The 16518-nt window shown below is 38.8% G+C and overlaps 1 protein-coding gene across 2 annotated transcripts in view; it reads right to left on the minus strand.

Moving 5' to 3' along the window:
* The window catches only part of SEMA3D (semaphorin 3D), a 226012-nt gene extending 210356 nt beyond the window's left edge, over positions 1 to 15656 (minus strand). The window contains exon 1 of one of the 2 annotated variants that reach the window (XM_070369711.1): positions 15117 to 15656. The gene's annotated coding sequence lies outside the window, so the exon portion shown is untranslated. The remainder of the gene's footprint in view (positions 1 to 15116) is intronic. The other variant, XM_070369710.1, reaches the window with a different exon arrangement.
* Between the last annotated feature and the right edge of the window lie 862 nt (positions 15657 to 16518).

Raw genomic sequence — 16518 nt, forward strand, 5'->3', positions numbered from 1 at the left:
GGTAAGATGTTACTTGTTGCATAGATGTTAACACATCTATGTTCTGAGAGGAATATAAAATAGTTCTGAGTCAGGCTGAGAGCAAAGTTCACATTATAATAATAGTTCTTTGACTATATAACAGGGAAAAATCATGAAATACACAAATAACAAACAGTAAAAGTCTGATATGATAGCCCTGTATTTCTCTAACACCCTTATTTCTATTCTCAACACCATTGTGTTAGTCCAGCCCTTATTTTATCTACAAAGTGTCTCTTAATTGGTCTCCCTGTAAATTATTCCTAGGCTCATCTTCCTAAAATACTAATTCTTGGGTTATTTCATGGTTCAAAAACTTTCAGTGGCTCCCATGTGCCTCCAGTATAAAACCCAAAGTCTGTACCCTGACATTTCAAAGCTTTTTTTAACCAAATATGCTTAATGTATATTAGTGAGAAGAAATAAAACTATCAGTGTTGATATATTAAATAGCCATGGTGTCAGGCACTAGGAGAAATTTACTTATATTTTCTCAATTAATACTCACATGTGTTTTGTATACAGAGCTGTCATTTACCCCACTTCAATATATGAGTAAAACAAGACTGATAGACTTAAATAACAAGTGTTCCCAGATAGTAAATTGTGACTCCAAACTGTGCTGCCTTTCCACCACAAGATCATTTGTGTGTACAAAAATCACAACTACATTGGAAGAAAGTACATGATGAGATCATAGTAAGAATTTAAACTGCTTATTAAATGGATGATTAATTGCCTTAGACTAGAGTCTATTGGAAAAAGCACTGGCAGAGGGATCAATACCATGAGAGAGGTCACGGTTAATAATTTATGTGTCTTTCTCATCTAAATAATAACAGAAATGAGGAGAGTGAATGGATCAGGGAGAAAAGTCTGTAGACAGAAAAGAACAGAACTGTGGGCAAAAGGCAGTAAGTGGGAGGAAGAGAAAGGGGAACCAGTGAAAGAGCAAGAGGAGAGAGCCATCAGGCACAACCCAGGAATTACAGGGCCCCCAAAGAAGAACATACATGAGAACCCCTAGATTGTTCCACCTTCTCTGTCTTCAGTCCTGAACTACAGACCTGGAACAGGTGTTACTTTGGCCCTGGTCACACTTTTTTAATGACCCTGAAACTACTCAGAAAACCACCATTAGCCTGGCTAGTCCTCATAAACACCTAAAAGGAATCATTTGAAAATGGAACTCCCTTGCCCCAGCAAAATACTTAGAAAACTAATGTAAATTATCTTCCTTACTTAAAATTTCATCAAGAAACAAGCCAGGAGATTTATAAATATTTACTTACTAAAGTAATAAAGCCAACAGAAGTAAGAGTGAATTTATAAAACCAGAACAAACAAACTAAATTGACTCTGGGCTCTAGTTCTTAAAATTTTTTCCTTCTTTTAATTTGCTCTAATAAAATTATCCTTAAGATTCATGGAATAGAAAATGCCACACACTGAAGATATATATATATTAATATATATTTGAAACATTTTACATTGATTTACATCTATCTATTTGCAACTATAGGAAATCACTTTACATTCCTGGGATTAGCACTGTGAGAGGCTTTTTAATTATTTAGAAAATATTTAGAAATTATTTCAAGTAAATCTTATTTATCCTATCTCTGAAGCATTTCATTTTCTGTGAAGTAGAAATAGGGTCTTACATATAGTTATTAATATGATATATATAAGGTTCATAATTAAAGTAGTAGAAAATAATTTATTAATTATATAAAATATATTGATGAACATTCATAAGCCAACTATGGGAATAGACTAATCTGAAACAATACCAAAAACAGCATTAGAAAAGTATTTTCCCATAAAATAACTAGAACATTATTCAGTTTCACTTCCACTTGCTCAGAAGCTGAAGTGACCTTTAAGTTCAATTTCTGGAAAATATCATTGATTAACATACTTGCTGCTTCCACTAGTTATATTTCAGAGAAGGGCCAAGAAGATGCATCAACCTGAGACAAAGGTTTTCCTTGCATGTTAGATTGCTTATACGTAGATGCAGGAGCTACCCATTTGTCTCTGGATTCTTCCTAAACTTACACCTTGGAAGATGCTTCTCTTGGGCAACTTTATTTCATAAGTGCTATACTACAGGTTCCTTCAAGATCCCCTGAAGCTCAACCTTTAAAGAGCAAGAATCCAGGGACCTCTTGGTAGCTAGACCATGGCAGCAAGTTCAGCACCGGTACAGGGTCTAGTCCAGTCCTCGGGCATGAGCCTGCACTACAAGAGACTGTCACTGGGCCAATTTCCAAATCCTCTAGTGGATGGAGAGTGAATTAGGTCATTCTGTTTTCTTTCACTCCTTATAAACGGGACTGAAATAGAATATTCTGAAACCACAAAGTAGTGAGAGCATTTAATAAGAAGTTTCAAGTGCAATAACTGGTTAGCAGAGGTACAGGGACAAGGTAGTGATCAAACAGGGGAAGGAAGCTGAGGGCAGGGCATTAGAATAACCTTAGAAGTCCTCCTTAGAAGGCCCACATTGGAGGGCTAAAGAAATATCTGTGTACTGAGTTAAAAAAAGTCAGAAGCAGGGGGATATGAAGGCTGTTGAACAAATCTGTGTTGTTTATTTGGGAATGGAGCACTTCAAGGAATGTGCAGTGTTATAAATCCAGTAGTAGATGGCTAAGGAATGGTGAACTGCTACAAAATAAACCTGGAAATTTAGATGGGGCACCAAAGGATTATATTGTTTGCTGTTTAGCTTCTACAAGCAGCTGCTGCTTCTGTGACAGCTAGTATGAAAGGGTTCCTTTGCCCTGGATTCTCCTTCACATCCCTATAGCATAGTCAGTCACAGTATGCCCCAAATGATGTTTCTTTAAACACACTATTGTGCAGAAGGACATGGTAATAGTCAATCCTAAAATGTCATTCTCTTATCCAGGAATATACCTGAAGGAGGTCACAAAAGGACCTTTTTCTGAATGAGATTAATGGAATCCAGCAGATAAGGAACAAGGCAGCAGAACAGTGTGGAGATGTGTGAGAATCTGATCTATATGTAATTTGCATCATCTTGTAAGGATAATGGAAAGATAACACAGTATAATACAACATTTGATTGTCCTATATTAACCCATTTATATCTCGCAATAACCCTATGAGATTAGTGCTTTAATAACCCAAGTTAAAAGATGGGAAATGGACATAAAAAGGTCAAGTAACTTGTCTAATCACACAGTTCAGAGGTGACAGAACTAGGATCTGAATCCAAGCTGTCTGCTTCCACAGGGCATAACCTTAACCACAGCACCACATGTTCCCCCACACTTGAAAGCCTCAGTTTAAAGTTCCACTAATTAAAGACTCTTTCAGTTTTCAGAGTGATCTCCTTTTTACACAGAATGTAGAGCAATGAAGACTAACCCACAGGGGTTGTAGTGGTGTGGTAATGTACCTGGGACCTGGGAGAGAAGTCAGGGATGGAGATAATGCTCTGAGCATAATCTCCATAAAGATAAAAGAGGTTAAGGTGAGAGGATGACATCATTTAAAAAAAGGCTGCAGAGAGAAAAGGCCAAGACTATGAATAGGACTGTTTGTTTTTTGGATTTAATATCATAAGATTTGATTTGACCCTTGATGATAATGAATTATAGTCACCTACTTCAGGGCTGCAGCCATGGTTTCTCACCTGTATTTTGTCAGTGACTCGTATAGCATATAGCAGGCACTCAATAAATACTTCTTGAATTAAAGAAAAGATGAAAAGGGAATTCAAGATGGAAAGGCATCAAGAGTAATATGAATATGTGAAATAACTGAAATAACCTTTTTACAACGAAGGAATGTGTGTGTGAAAATAACTTCATGAGGAATTATACATCTAAATTAGTTATAAGAGGAAAAACAAAAAAGGGGTTCTGAATAGAATAATTTATATTCAAGTATTAGAGATTGTGTACTTATTACATAAAAGACTTGGTGATACGCATGGAAGTATGGAGAAAAATATCAAGGTAGCAACTACTTGGTCCTTATTCTTGAGAAACTTAGTCCAAGTAAGAGAGAAATAGTTATCGGAACTGAAAAAGATAGTACAGACAGGAGGGCAGAATTTAAGTGAAAAGCACTTTTTCAAGCAAGATTCAATGGCCGTACATGAGGGTACCTAGGGGAGTGGGCACTGGTTTGGGGCCAGGAGAAGTGATGGTAGTAAGAGGCAAAACTATCCAAGTAAAAGAAGAAATCAGCTCAAAGTCCCAAGAGGAAAGAGTAGAGAAACTGTAAGCCCATGTGGTTGATGCTAGTCTGTCCTCTTTATTAATTCAGGGAATTTACAAGACTTTTTTGTTTTTGCTCATCTTAATATATCACCCACATAAAGCACACTTTTAAACCCTGTTTGTATAAAATAAAGTAATGGAAAAAAGAGAAAGTCAAAATTGTCATTTCCGATTATCAGAAATAACCAAAGGTTACAAAAATATAAAAAGAATGATTGGTGACCATCATGAAGATGATGGTTACATGTTTTATAAATATTAAGGAAAAGCAGATCTGAATGCAATTCTTATTTTTAATGTCGCAAGTGAACTGCACAGGATATGAGTGACCATTTCTTGTACTCTAAAAAGTTTTGAAATATGGATCAAAACTACCATTTTCTGGAATGTGAAAAGGCCTATGTGATAATGACAAAACAAAAGAGCTCTAAGCAATCAACATCCAGAGACTTGGAGTAGGGTGAAGTAAGGAATCCCAGGATCTCAGCCCAAGCTCTCTGAAGGGTCTATTGAGTGCACATGTGTAAGCACAGCATTCCTCTTCTATGTAAGCTACTTCTGCCAAAAACTTGCCCTTTTAAAAACCTGAACAATGAAGACTCTCTGCCAAAATTCATCACAGTGTAGTCTAAGACAACAATCCCCACGGCGCTGAGAAATGTGAATCAAGTCAAAGAAAGGGAAATGTTATCCCCTCATCTGTATATCCAGTACAAATGCTTTTGAACAGCTACTTTACAGGTGATAAAAGCCTTCATAAGTTGATACAATAATTTGACTTATACTAATTTTCTACTTTGTAATTATACATAACTCACCTTACACTATTTCATCATGCAAATACTTTTACAGATAGAACAGTCTGGCTACTTCGACCTTCTACCAAACTGCTTGGAAAGCAACTTAACACCCCAATTTGATCATGATAAGGAAATATTTGAAGCTATAAGACGGAGGCTAGTGTGGCCAAAAGAGTGAATTTTGAATCAGAATATATGTGAAGGATAAAGTTAGTAAGTATACAATTTCACAACTGTTTTAAAAACCTGTCTTCTGATAAGGAGAGTCAGACCTCACAATTGATGAGATTTGAGATGATTATTTTCATCTGAAAAGATTTTTTGAAAATAGTACCTTAGTTATAATTATGTATTCATAAGTCATCAATTACTTGAAAATACATTGATAGGAAGTAAAAAAGGAGTCAATGATAGTCCATGCAAAAGCATAAATTTCACATCTCTATTATGCAAATTATGCAAACCATTTCTAAAGGTTTTGGTCAGAATTTGTATTTCTGCATTCTTCTTTCAGAATGAGTTGAATTACCATAGGCAGGATCTCTCTTTTAAAAAATTGCATTCAATCCTTCCATGTAACAAAAATGAAAACCTTGTACCTAAGATTCCAATGGAAGCCCAGAACACACTAGTCATATTTGATCTGGGTCTTTTTCAGACATTGTCCCTGAATCTATGGAAGTTCAGTGGGGTATCACTAAAAAAAAAAGGCCCTTTAGCCACATATTCTGGGACTGGATTCCATGATTTTTCCCAAACAACTTCTTGAAATGTGTTTCTTTGTGTGCTATGATTCATACAAACTAAAAACAAGACAAATAAAAAAAGTATGTTTAAACTTTTCAACCACTGCCACAGTAGAGCACAAATTCAACAGAAAGTTGACTATAAAGCACAGTCAGGTAATTATTAAATAATTATAAATATGAGATAATAAAAAATAAGACATCAGCATGTATAAAGGTGAAATGACAGGACTTTTAGTCCAACTATAAGCAAGAGATTTCCCAGGTGGCACAGTGGTAAAGAATTAGCCTGCCAATGCAGGAGACACAGGTTTGATCCCTGGGTTGGGAAGATCCCCAGGAGCAGAAAATAGCAAACCACTCCAGTATTCTTGTCTGGAAAATCCCATGGACAGAGGAGCCTGGGGGGTTATAGTCCATGGGGTCATAAAGAATCAAGACATGACTGAGTGACTAAGCACATAAGCAAGAAAACTTACTAAAAGGGAAGAAAAAAAAAATCCTTGGACTTTCAAAACATATGCAACCATTTGTAACACAGAGAATAGAAGGAATAATGTGAGTTTTATAATAGAAAGTATATACGTAAAGTGAGGGAAAGAATTGAAAACACACACACAGATAAAAATGGAAATGGCAACACATATCTACATTTCTGGAACATATATGAGTCTTAATTTCTATGAATTTGAAGGGATATAAAAGACTCCTTAGGTAAATTTTTAATTTTTAAAATAAGCAATGATATGTGTATTATACCTATAACATTTGATATGGAATAATCTTTAATATATTTAATGTAGTAGATGTCCTTGAGATTCAAAGAAGAGAAACAAGAACATAGTCATTGAGCCTTTTTTGGCAACAATTTGAAAGCACAACCATCATGTAGAACTGAAGACATCTGGCACAGAATATGGATCTTGTCAATATCGATAAAATAGCAAAGACTAAAGTGTGAAAACAGTGTGCCCTCTCTTTTAATATTTAAGGCTGATTTATAGAACATTACTGATACATAGCTTTCTTTGCACAAGAACCGATCACAATGGTGATGTAAAATTTTTTATTAATCCAAGTAATATATTTTATTTTGAAAAATAAGTAATTACAAGAACACTTCAAAATATGCATTTATTATGATGAGATCTATTATACTTAGCATCAACAGGAAAAAAACAGTAGAATAGTTCCACCTTGAACTAGGGGAATAAAGTAAGCATTTAATTGAACAACATTAACCTTTCTGACCAGAGAATGGTTCACCTTTTATATAGTTTCTCACCATGGTCAATCTATATGCTTTCAAGTATAATTTTTACAAACAGATGTTATTTTTCAGAATGGTTTTAGATGCACAAAAACTGAAAAGACAGTACAGAAAGTTTCCTTAGAACCCACATCCAGTTTTCCCTATTATTTTTAAATCTACGATAGATAGAATGGACATTTGTTATAATGAATAAAATCAATATTGACATTTTGTTATTACCTAAAGTCCAAGTCTATTCTGATTTTTTTAGTATTTATCTAATGTTCTTTTTCTTTCCATGGGTCTCACCCAGAACACCACATTACATTTAGTTCGTGTCTCTCTGACTTCTTCTTGCTTATAACAGTTTCTCAGACTTACTTTGGTTTTTTATGATCTTGACTGGTGTGAGGAATGCTGGTCAAATATATTGTAGACTGCCCCTCTTTTGGAATTTGTCTGATGTTTTCTCATGGTTTTATTGGGGTTATAGAACATATTAAGGGAGAGGTTGAGAGGGGGAGTATTCCTTTCATCCTTCATATCAAAGGCACATACTAACAATATGCTTTAGGACTGTTGAGGTTGACCCTGAGCACTTGCCTGAGACAGTCTCTGCTCGCCTTGTTTACTGTAAAGTACTCTTTCCCTTCCTTTCCATGCTGAGTACTCTTTGGAGGAAGTAACCATGCACAGCTCATTTCAGAAGTAAGGAGTTATATGTTCCCCTTCCTTGAGGGCCAGATACCTGCATAAAGTGTTTGAAGTTCAACTGGATGGAGTATTTGTCTCTTCTCCTTTATTTATTCATCACTCATTTATATTAGCATGGTCCCATGGATACATATTTTATACCTTGGGTTATAATCAATAATAGTTTACTTATTTTGCTTAAATTATTCTAGTGTTGGCCATTGGGAAATTTTTCAGCTGGTTCCTAGATCTCTTTGACATACCCCTATCATTGTGCACATTTGGTATGGTGAGTGTATGTGTGTGTTTGGGAAACTTGTTTATTTTTTGGCAAAAGATGATCCAGGCTCACATACATTTCCTGCCCCAGTCCTAGAATCAGCCATTTCTCTGAGGATCCCTGGTTCCTTTTATGGGACAGTAATCCTAGAAAATGAGATCTAGGCCCTAGCTGTCACATATAACATTTATTTTAAAAATAAATTTCATGTTTAACCTAAGAATTAACATATATATTTATGTGTAGTGGATTTATGGATAACTTTTTATTACATTTTCTTACTTTATGTTTATCTGTATTTACTGATTTTTCAGTAATGATTGTGAATGTGTATCTGTAATGAAATCATTAATATAAAATAAAAGTTCTTTTAGATGTACACCCCATTTCAACAAGAAAACGCAAATTACTGTCAACTTCTACTGACCTTGTATTTAGTACTGTAAGTAAACTGAGAATTTTGAGGGTTCCAAATAGTTCTTTGAAATGAAGTGTTACATTTCAAGATTAAAAGTGCTCCTCCAAGTAAAAAAAAAAAAAAAAAAGTATTCATTTTTTACCTTAGAACACACTTCTTTCTTTCATAGAACAATTATTTCAGATATAAACAGCAAATATTTATCTGAAAGCAACAATAGCAAATACCAAAATGCAAGAAATGCCTGAATGTCATATTTGTGGACTGGGCTTTAGAAGGAGAGAAAACAAAAAAGAAGTAAAAGCCTCACACTGATTTTATACATTCCATCAAAGAAAACTAGATTATTTAGGTATAATTTGAGATTAGAAAGTCATTAGGCACATGTTCAGCTGTCAATATGTCTTTTTTTTTTTTTTTTTTTAAAGGCTTCTATAGAACTATTTAACTTAAGAGGGTACTTTTTTTCTGGACATTGCTTTTATGCAGTTCATACATGCTGATGTTAAAAACTTAGACTATACTATTTCTCTGTCTCTTCACTAACATAACTCCAGACAATATTTCTACTGAGAAATTGTATTCGTCTAATTTCTGCTAATCTAATGCTTGAAACTATATATATTTAACTCAGTTACTAGGTACCAGCTATATAGGCTCTGGACCAGCTATATATTTCTGGACCAAATATAATACTATAATAAAAAAAAAGTACATAATTAGTACAGGAAAATAGACATTTACCTGATGGTAGACTAATAATATCACCTCTCTATATCTATACAATTTTATTTATTTTCCCTGAAAGTAGTAATACTATATTTCTTCTGCTCAGTAATCTAGACTTGTTTTACTTGACTTTGTTCTTAGTAGTTATGGCCCCATTTAATAATGCTTAATAATTCATTAGAAAAATGCACCAAGTGTTCCCATTTTCCTATGATTTACTAGAACATACTTGAGATGTTGAAGTTACAACATAAAATATTGAAGTTATAGTATTATGTTAAATGCCCTATAGAAGAAACAAGGGACATAAAGTACGTCATTTCTAATTTCTGAAGCAGAAGACCCCATATATTTAAATGGATAACAGATTTAGAGAAACACAAACTCTTCTGTGAATACTTGATCATTTAATTCTACTTATTTTATGGTAGAATTTTAATTCTACTTATTTTTATAGGAGGGTAATATGTGTGGCTTACTGAGCATGGCAAAAGAATGAGCAAACTGTCTAAATTTACCAGCAAAAGATTAGAAGGTTGGTTAAAGAAGTCCTGGTTCATAAATATTAGAAATAATTAAACATTATTATTTACATGGAGATAAAAGATCAAATATTAATGATTATAAATTAAAAGTCACCAAAATCATTTAAAATTTAAATATGAACAATCTATCTTATTACATATTCCAACTTTTTGAAACATTGTCTTGAATAATTTATATTTGTAAATGTCTAATAATTTAAGTATACCTCATTATTATTACTTAAATTTCAAAATAATTTCAATGTGTTGCAGTCTCTTATCAGTGCATTTCTTGTTTGCAGTGAATTTGCTTTAGCTTTATATTTCTTAGGCTTCCCTGGTGGTTTAGCAGTAAAGAATCCACCTGCCAAGGCAGGAGACGTGGGTTCGATCCCTGAGTCAGTAAGAGCCCTGGAGAAGGAAACAGCAACCCACTCCAGTGTTCTTGCCTGAGAAATCCCATGGACAGAGAAGCCTGGCGGACTACAGTCCGTAGAATCACAAAGAGTCAGGCACAACTTAGTAACTAAACAGCAAAAGCGACTTAAAGTTAAGGTGAAATAAGGTGGACACAGATGATGCAGATTCTCATTTCTTAATTGGATCCTTCTAAAAAATATAATAAATTCAAAAAGAAAATAACTTTTTGTAATATGCAACCTTTTACTAAGTATTTTTATAAACCCTATTTCACATGATCATTACACTGCTCCTATATGTTATGCATTACGATAAAACACTCCACATCTCAACTTTTTTTTTCTATTAAAGGTTAAAACTCATAAAAAGCAAAACTCTCCTTTCTAAAATCTCAGAGAAAGTCAAGTATAAAACCAAAGATCTTTAAGCTGATCTTTTATAGGGGACAAAGTGATTCAAAATCATTTTATTAACTGCTTGATAATTAATTATATTTCAATATTTGTTAGTATCTAAATATGTTTAGCATTGTACTAACCTAAAGTTATAAAAAGTTAGAGAAGACAAATCCTAACTTCCAGGTCCTTTTGATCCAGTTAGGAATTATAAATAAAATTGTAAGGAAACAAATGACTGAAAAACTCAGAATATTAGCTTAAAAGGCAGGATGAAGATATAATAATAAAAAGGAATTCTGGCCAAGATTTCCTAGAGTAAAGAAGTATTTTTTAACTAAGTTTTGAGGTAACAAGGTGTGGGATTAACAAATTTTTCCCATGGTCAGTCATTATTACTGTTATTACTACTTATTTCACAAATATGAATGTTTCTTTTTCCTTCAAGGAATATGTTATCAAGTCTTGAAATATTTATTAATACTTTACTTAGGTTATCTATATAGGTCCAGGTACATATAAAAAGAATAGCTTTTCAAACAGAGCTATGGTTACTCATGTTTATTAAATAAATCATTTATTAATTGACAAGAATTCTATCCAAAAAACATGTATCATCAAATTATTATGTCTCCCAAACAGAACAGTAAAGTTCAGTCACATTTCTTTTCCATAATGAAGTTGTAACAAACAATCTGAAGACATACTAATATTCATTAAATCACCACCAATTAGAATGTTTTCCCCTTGAGATTGATAAGTTGATGTTCTAAATAATAAAAATGGGGATGACTTAACCCAGTAACTCTGTCCAAGCAGAAAACAAACAGAGGGCAACAGAGATATCTGCCAATTCCAGAGGACATCTACAGATAACTTTCAGGTCTGTGATAAACCTTTTGATAGTTTACAAATACCCATGCAATGCAAAAAGACCACAGTATGAGGAATAAGACCTGAGCACCATGAAACATATAGTTTTAATTTAACTCCAACTCCAAACAATATATTTCCTAGTTTTGGAAAAGACGTGAGAGTAATTCAGCCTGGTGACTCAAGTTCAAACCTATATTTAATGTGTTAGCCTGTCACTGGAAACAGTACATGTGCTTCCTCTGCCTTTGTAATTGTTTATATTCCAGACCCTCCCTGACACCAAAAATAATTCCCACTCCCACCCTTACCAGCTCCCTCCACACACAAAGGAGATTGAAAACACAGTTTAGCTTTGTGTATAATTTTCCCATGCAAAATTATAGAGCAAATTATCTAAGACTAAGTACAAAGTCTGCAAAAAGGCAAAAGAAAAGATACATAATTATTTCTTTATCTTTTACCCTTAGTTTCTACTGGTGTTGGTTATAATTCTCTGAAAATTTCAAAACATTTTGCATTGCCAGGCATTTTCCCTTAATCTCCCCTCTCAGAGAGTCAGCAGGAGGGTAACAGGAGTCAAATGATTATTTCTTGCAAGCAAATGGGCCACAGACACAAAGGTGAAATGGTGGTGCCAAAATATGAAGTAAGTTTGTAGGTATCAGGTTGTGAAGGCAGTAAGTAGACTAAGGAAAACTTCATTAACCTCAGAGAATTTTCTCAACATAGCCAAAGGGTTACTATTTGATAAAATGTTTCTTTTTGTTCTGTTTTTCCTATATAAACATTATTAAATAATTCCCCATAAGGCACAGTGACCTGTATAAATATAAATTATTAATATCATGTACATAAGATTCTTGTTCTACACACTTGTTGTGGCCCATACCCATCTTCAACCCTGAATCCCATTTAAATTGTTGGGGTTTTCCCCCTGTAAATTATAATATACAGATACTGCATCAAACTGATCTTAGAAAGGTCCCTTAAGTGGCGTCATGGAAAGCTGCCTGAAGTTCTTAAAAGGTGACCTACATCCAGGTAAAACAATTCCAGTCTCAGCTCCACCTCTTACTAGCTTACATTTGAACAGAGCAGCTAACACCTTCACATCTCATTGTTCTCATCTCTAAAAGGAAAGTGACTGCTTTGTTTACTCCCTTAACCACCAATACCATTTTTAAGAATTATAATTTTTCTTAAAATTGAAAAAACCAAAATGGGACACCCCACATTTCTAACTCTGTTTCTTTTCTTTAAAAAGAAAAACTAACTAAACATGGCGAGTTCATGGCTTAATGTAGCACCTTTCCAAAGCATCACATTTTTGACCTACACCTTAAATGCAATGCGTGCCAAGTTGCTTCAGTCGTGTCAGACTCTTTGCGACCCTACAGACTGTAACCCTCCAGGCTTCTCTGACCATGGGGATTCTTCAGACAAGAATACTGGAGTGGGTTGCCACATCCTCCTCCAGGGCATCTTCCAGACCCAGGGATCGAACCCTCCTCTCACAATTCCCGCATTAGCAGGCGGGTTCTTTACCAACTAGCGCCACTTGGGAAGCCCTTAAATGCAATACTTTAATTACTGGCTGAGAGGGAGAAAAATCTGATCATAGAACCCGGATAAAGGGACAAGAGACCTTGCTGAGGTTTCAGACAATGGCAGTCACACAATATAGGTTGCTGACTGACATAATATAAAGCCTAATAAAATTGTGTGTACAAAAAAAAAAAAAAAAAAAAAACGTACTGCTGTTGAGAATATTAATGGTGATAATGTACAAAATACCTAGGATGCAATGTGTTTGTCCCTTCCCTTTTCCACCAGTTTTCCACTTCATAAATGGGCAAATTCCATTTGAAATTTTGGCAGTCCAGATCAGTACCCTTTTATTGTCTCTCAGCTACCTCTTGACCCTATTCTTATCTCTTCCCACATCACCTTCCTGTACTTCCTGGCCTTTTCTCTTCCAAAGGCCAAGGCCTTTTCCCATCTCCCTGACCTGAACCATCACTTCGTAGCCTATCAGCGACGGCTTCTCTGGCCAGCTTTAACTGCTAGAACAGGCCTCAGTGATTCTGAGGCGGGACAGAGTTAAAGTAACTGCTGGCTGGGGCTGCTCACACCCAACCCAGACCTTTCCTGCTCATCCTCCTAGCCGTCTGGCTCAGAACAGCAGGAGAAGCGAAGGCAACACAGGAGTGATGACATGTGATTCTCTCCCTTCCCCACCCTTCACATTTTTCTTTCCACGTGCAGAACCCGGAAGGCTCTGACCGCTCTTGCCCCGGCGGTTGCCATGGTTACACAATAGCAGCCCCAGACCCCGGAGTGGGGTCTCATCCAGTCTACCTCGCCCTCAACCCTTTTCATCCGTTAGGGACACCGTCCTCAACACACACCCACGGGAGGAGAATCTTTCCAGCTAAATTTGACTTTCGGTCCCCTCGCCCCTTCTCCGGCAAATGGCACTGACAGGCTAAGGATGGGAGGGGCTTTGGTGGGGAAAGAAGAGTCTTCGTAGAGACATTTGCCTTTCATTACAGCTTCACTTGGGGCTAAACAGCGGAAAGTTCGCCTATTTAACTCCAGTCTCGGTAACTTAAAATTGGGGACCTCAGCGGCCGCAGCTGCTGGGTACGCGGCTCCGGTCCAGTCCCTTCGAGTCCAGCCTAGTCGCGGGAGCGCGGCGCCTCCTTCTTCTCCTGTCAGGTCCCCTCCGCGCGCCGGGAAGCAAGCAAAGCAACTCAGCCCACGAGGTTGAACTAGGTCGTGAGGGAAGGAGAATCAGGTGATGCCGAAAACTGCCGGGGCTCTTCCAGGGCGGACCATTAACGCATGAACTCCGGGCGCATGGGGAGGGGTTGCGGAACACCCCGCGGGGTTAAATCAGGCGGGTTAAACTCCCGGCAGGAGTCAAATCCGGGCCTTTTCTGAGGGAGCCCAGCGAGGCTACCGGGGGATGCCCGGCTCCCTTAAGAGTGCGTTTGGCAAGAACCGCCTTTCCCAGTCAGCCAGCTCTGAGGCTGGTGTCTGCTTCCAACTTTGCCCTCCGAGTCTGGGAAGATGCAAGCTCCCGTCAGAAGGAGCGTCACGGTTCCCTCACAGGGTAAAAGGCGTCGCCCATCCCTCCCCAAAAGCACCACAACACAAACAACCGCCACGGTCTCCCCGTCCCCTCCCCCACGCCTCGGGAAAAGGAGCGAGGGAGGGCGCAGACGCCCCAGGTCAAGTCCTCCTCAGACGGTCCCCACCGACGCGTCTGCGAATGAACCTGCAGCCGGGGGAGCCAGGGGGCACGTTCAGAAGCGCTCCCGGCCGCCAGCGTCCCGGAGGGAACGAGAACGAGCGAAGTTCCCGGGCGCGTCCGGGAGGAAAACTTTTGCCCGACTCGGGCTGAGGAGACTGCGGCGGTGGTGGCGAGTGTGGGGGCTGCGCCCGCCGCCACGCTGTCCCTGTGCAGCGAGCCCGGACCGTCCACGTCTCAGCGCCGGATTCTCCGTCTGGCCCCCGGCGGACCCACTCCTGTCAGCTCCGGAGAGCTCTATCCGTCCCATAGTGTTCCGTATCTCCCAGCCACTCGGTATCCTCACTTCAGACCCTCGGCCACCCCCGAATCCAGTCATCCCCTTCTGAACACCGCGGTCCCCAGAGCACCCTCCCACAGGAGCAGCAGGTGACCCGAAACCTGCCTTACCTGCCGCGACCTCTTCTCTCCCTCCCTCGGTGCCCGCTGTCTCTTCAGGAAGAGAGGAAGGGGATGCAGGAGGTGCGCGAGCGAGGCGGCGACCCGGGACACCGGCGCGACCTCCTCTGAGCGGCAGCGCTAGCTGAGCCGCGGAGCCGCGGGCGGCCCTGGTGGAGCGAGGAGGCTGCGGCCACAGAGGACTGGCCGGGAGGCAGGGGGCGCTGCTGACCCCCAAGCGCCCTGCCGGAGCGGCGCGGAGCCAGGCACCAGCTGGAGCTGAGGGGAGGCGAGGGTGGCGAGGAAAGGCACGCTCGGAGCGGGAGGCCGGCTTTTAAGTTTGTGGTGTGACCGCAGCAGCTGTCCCGGGAGAGACTCAGTCTTTCTAAAAAGGGGATGCTCAAAACGCCGGGGATTACCTCTCCCCTTCCGATCTCCTCCCCCAGCCCTTGGCCCCCCCTTCTCAGTGCGCACGCCAGTCCTCCCCAGCGTGCAGAAGTCCATCCCCGTCGGCGCGCGGGCTGTCAGCAGCGTGGATTAAATGTAGCCCCAGCCGCGCTAGGGTATGTTTTTCCGGTCAGGGCACTGTGTATGTAAAGGAACTTCTGACGTTTGAACCCTCGCCTCCGTGAATTTAGGGCCTGTTTATTGTATACCATGAAGTCTCCAAAGACTCCCCGCGGAAGAAACAGGACAAACCTTGTCTCAGAAACTCTAGGACTCTAAAAGAGTACCTGTGTTCCAGTCTGTAAAATTACGATCCACTGTTACTGTTAGTGGCCTTGAAAGAACTGGCCTTGAAAGATGAGCGACAGAAATCAGCCCACCAATAACGGGCTGGCACCGAGGGAAGACCAAGCAGAAGGAAAACAAAAAACAAACACACACACAACAGAAGGTGTAAGTCTTTTTTTTCCCTCTTTACCTCATACCAGACCAACAGAGTTAAGTCACTTATTCCTGTCTTACTTCCCCTGTGTAGATTTGTACACACCTTGGTCACGCAATAGAAAACTTGGAAGTGTATGAGGAATAGGCTGAATCCACATTTTGTGGAGCCTGGAACTCACACGATTTGGAGGATTTGGGATCCTCTTTAAGAAAATGAATACAGAAATAATGATTTGATTCCACGGATTTTAGAAATGAATTCGTTATCAGGCTGACCTCAGGGACATGGAGAAGGGCTGTGCAAATGATGAGTCATGAAACTTTGGGTCTTATTGGCTAACGTGTCTATTATGGGAACTCTGGGTCCGTGGTCACACACCTTGCACTTATTAGTCTGAAACATAAAACCGACTTGGGGTGGAACCTCTGAAAAAAAGCAGCCACGGGGTCCTGCATTTGTCAGCTTGATTTAAGAGCACAGCTTGTAAGGTCTCAGAGCTCCCTTGGCAAATGACAAGGCGGG

Source organism: Bos mutus, chromosome 4 (genome assembly GCF_027580195.1).
Source record: "Bos mutus isolate GX-2022 chromosome 4, NWIPB_WYAK_1.1, whole genome shotgun sequence".
Lineage (NCBI taxonomy): Eukaryota > Metazoa > Chordata > Mammalia > Artiodactyla > Bovidae > Bos > Bos mutus.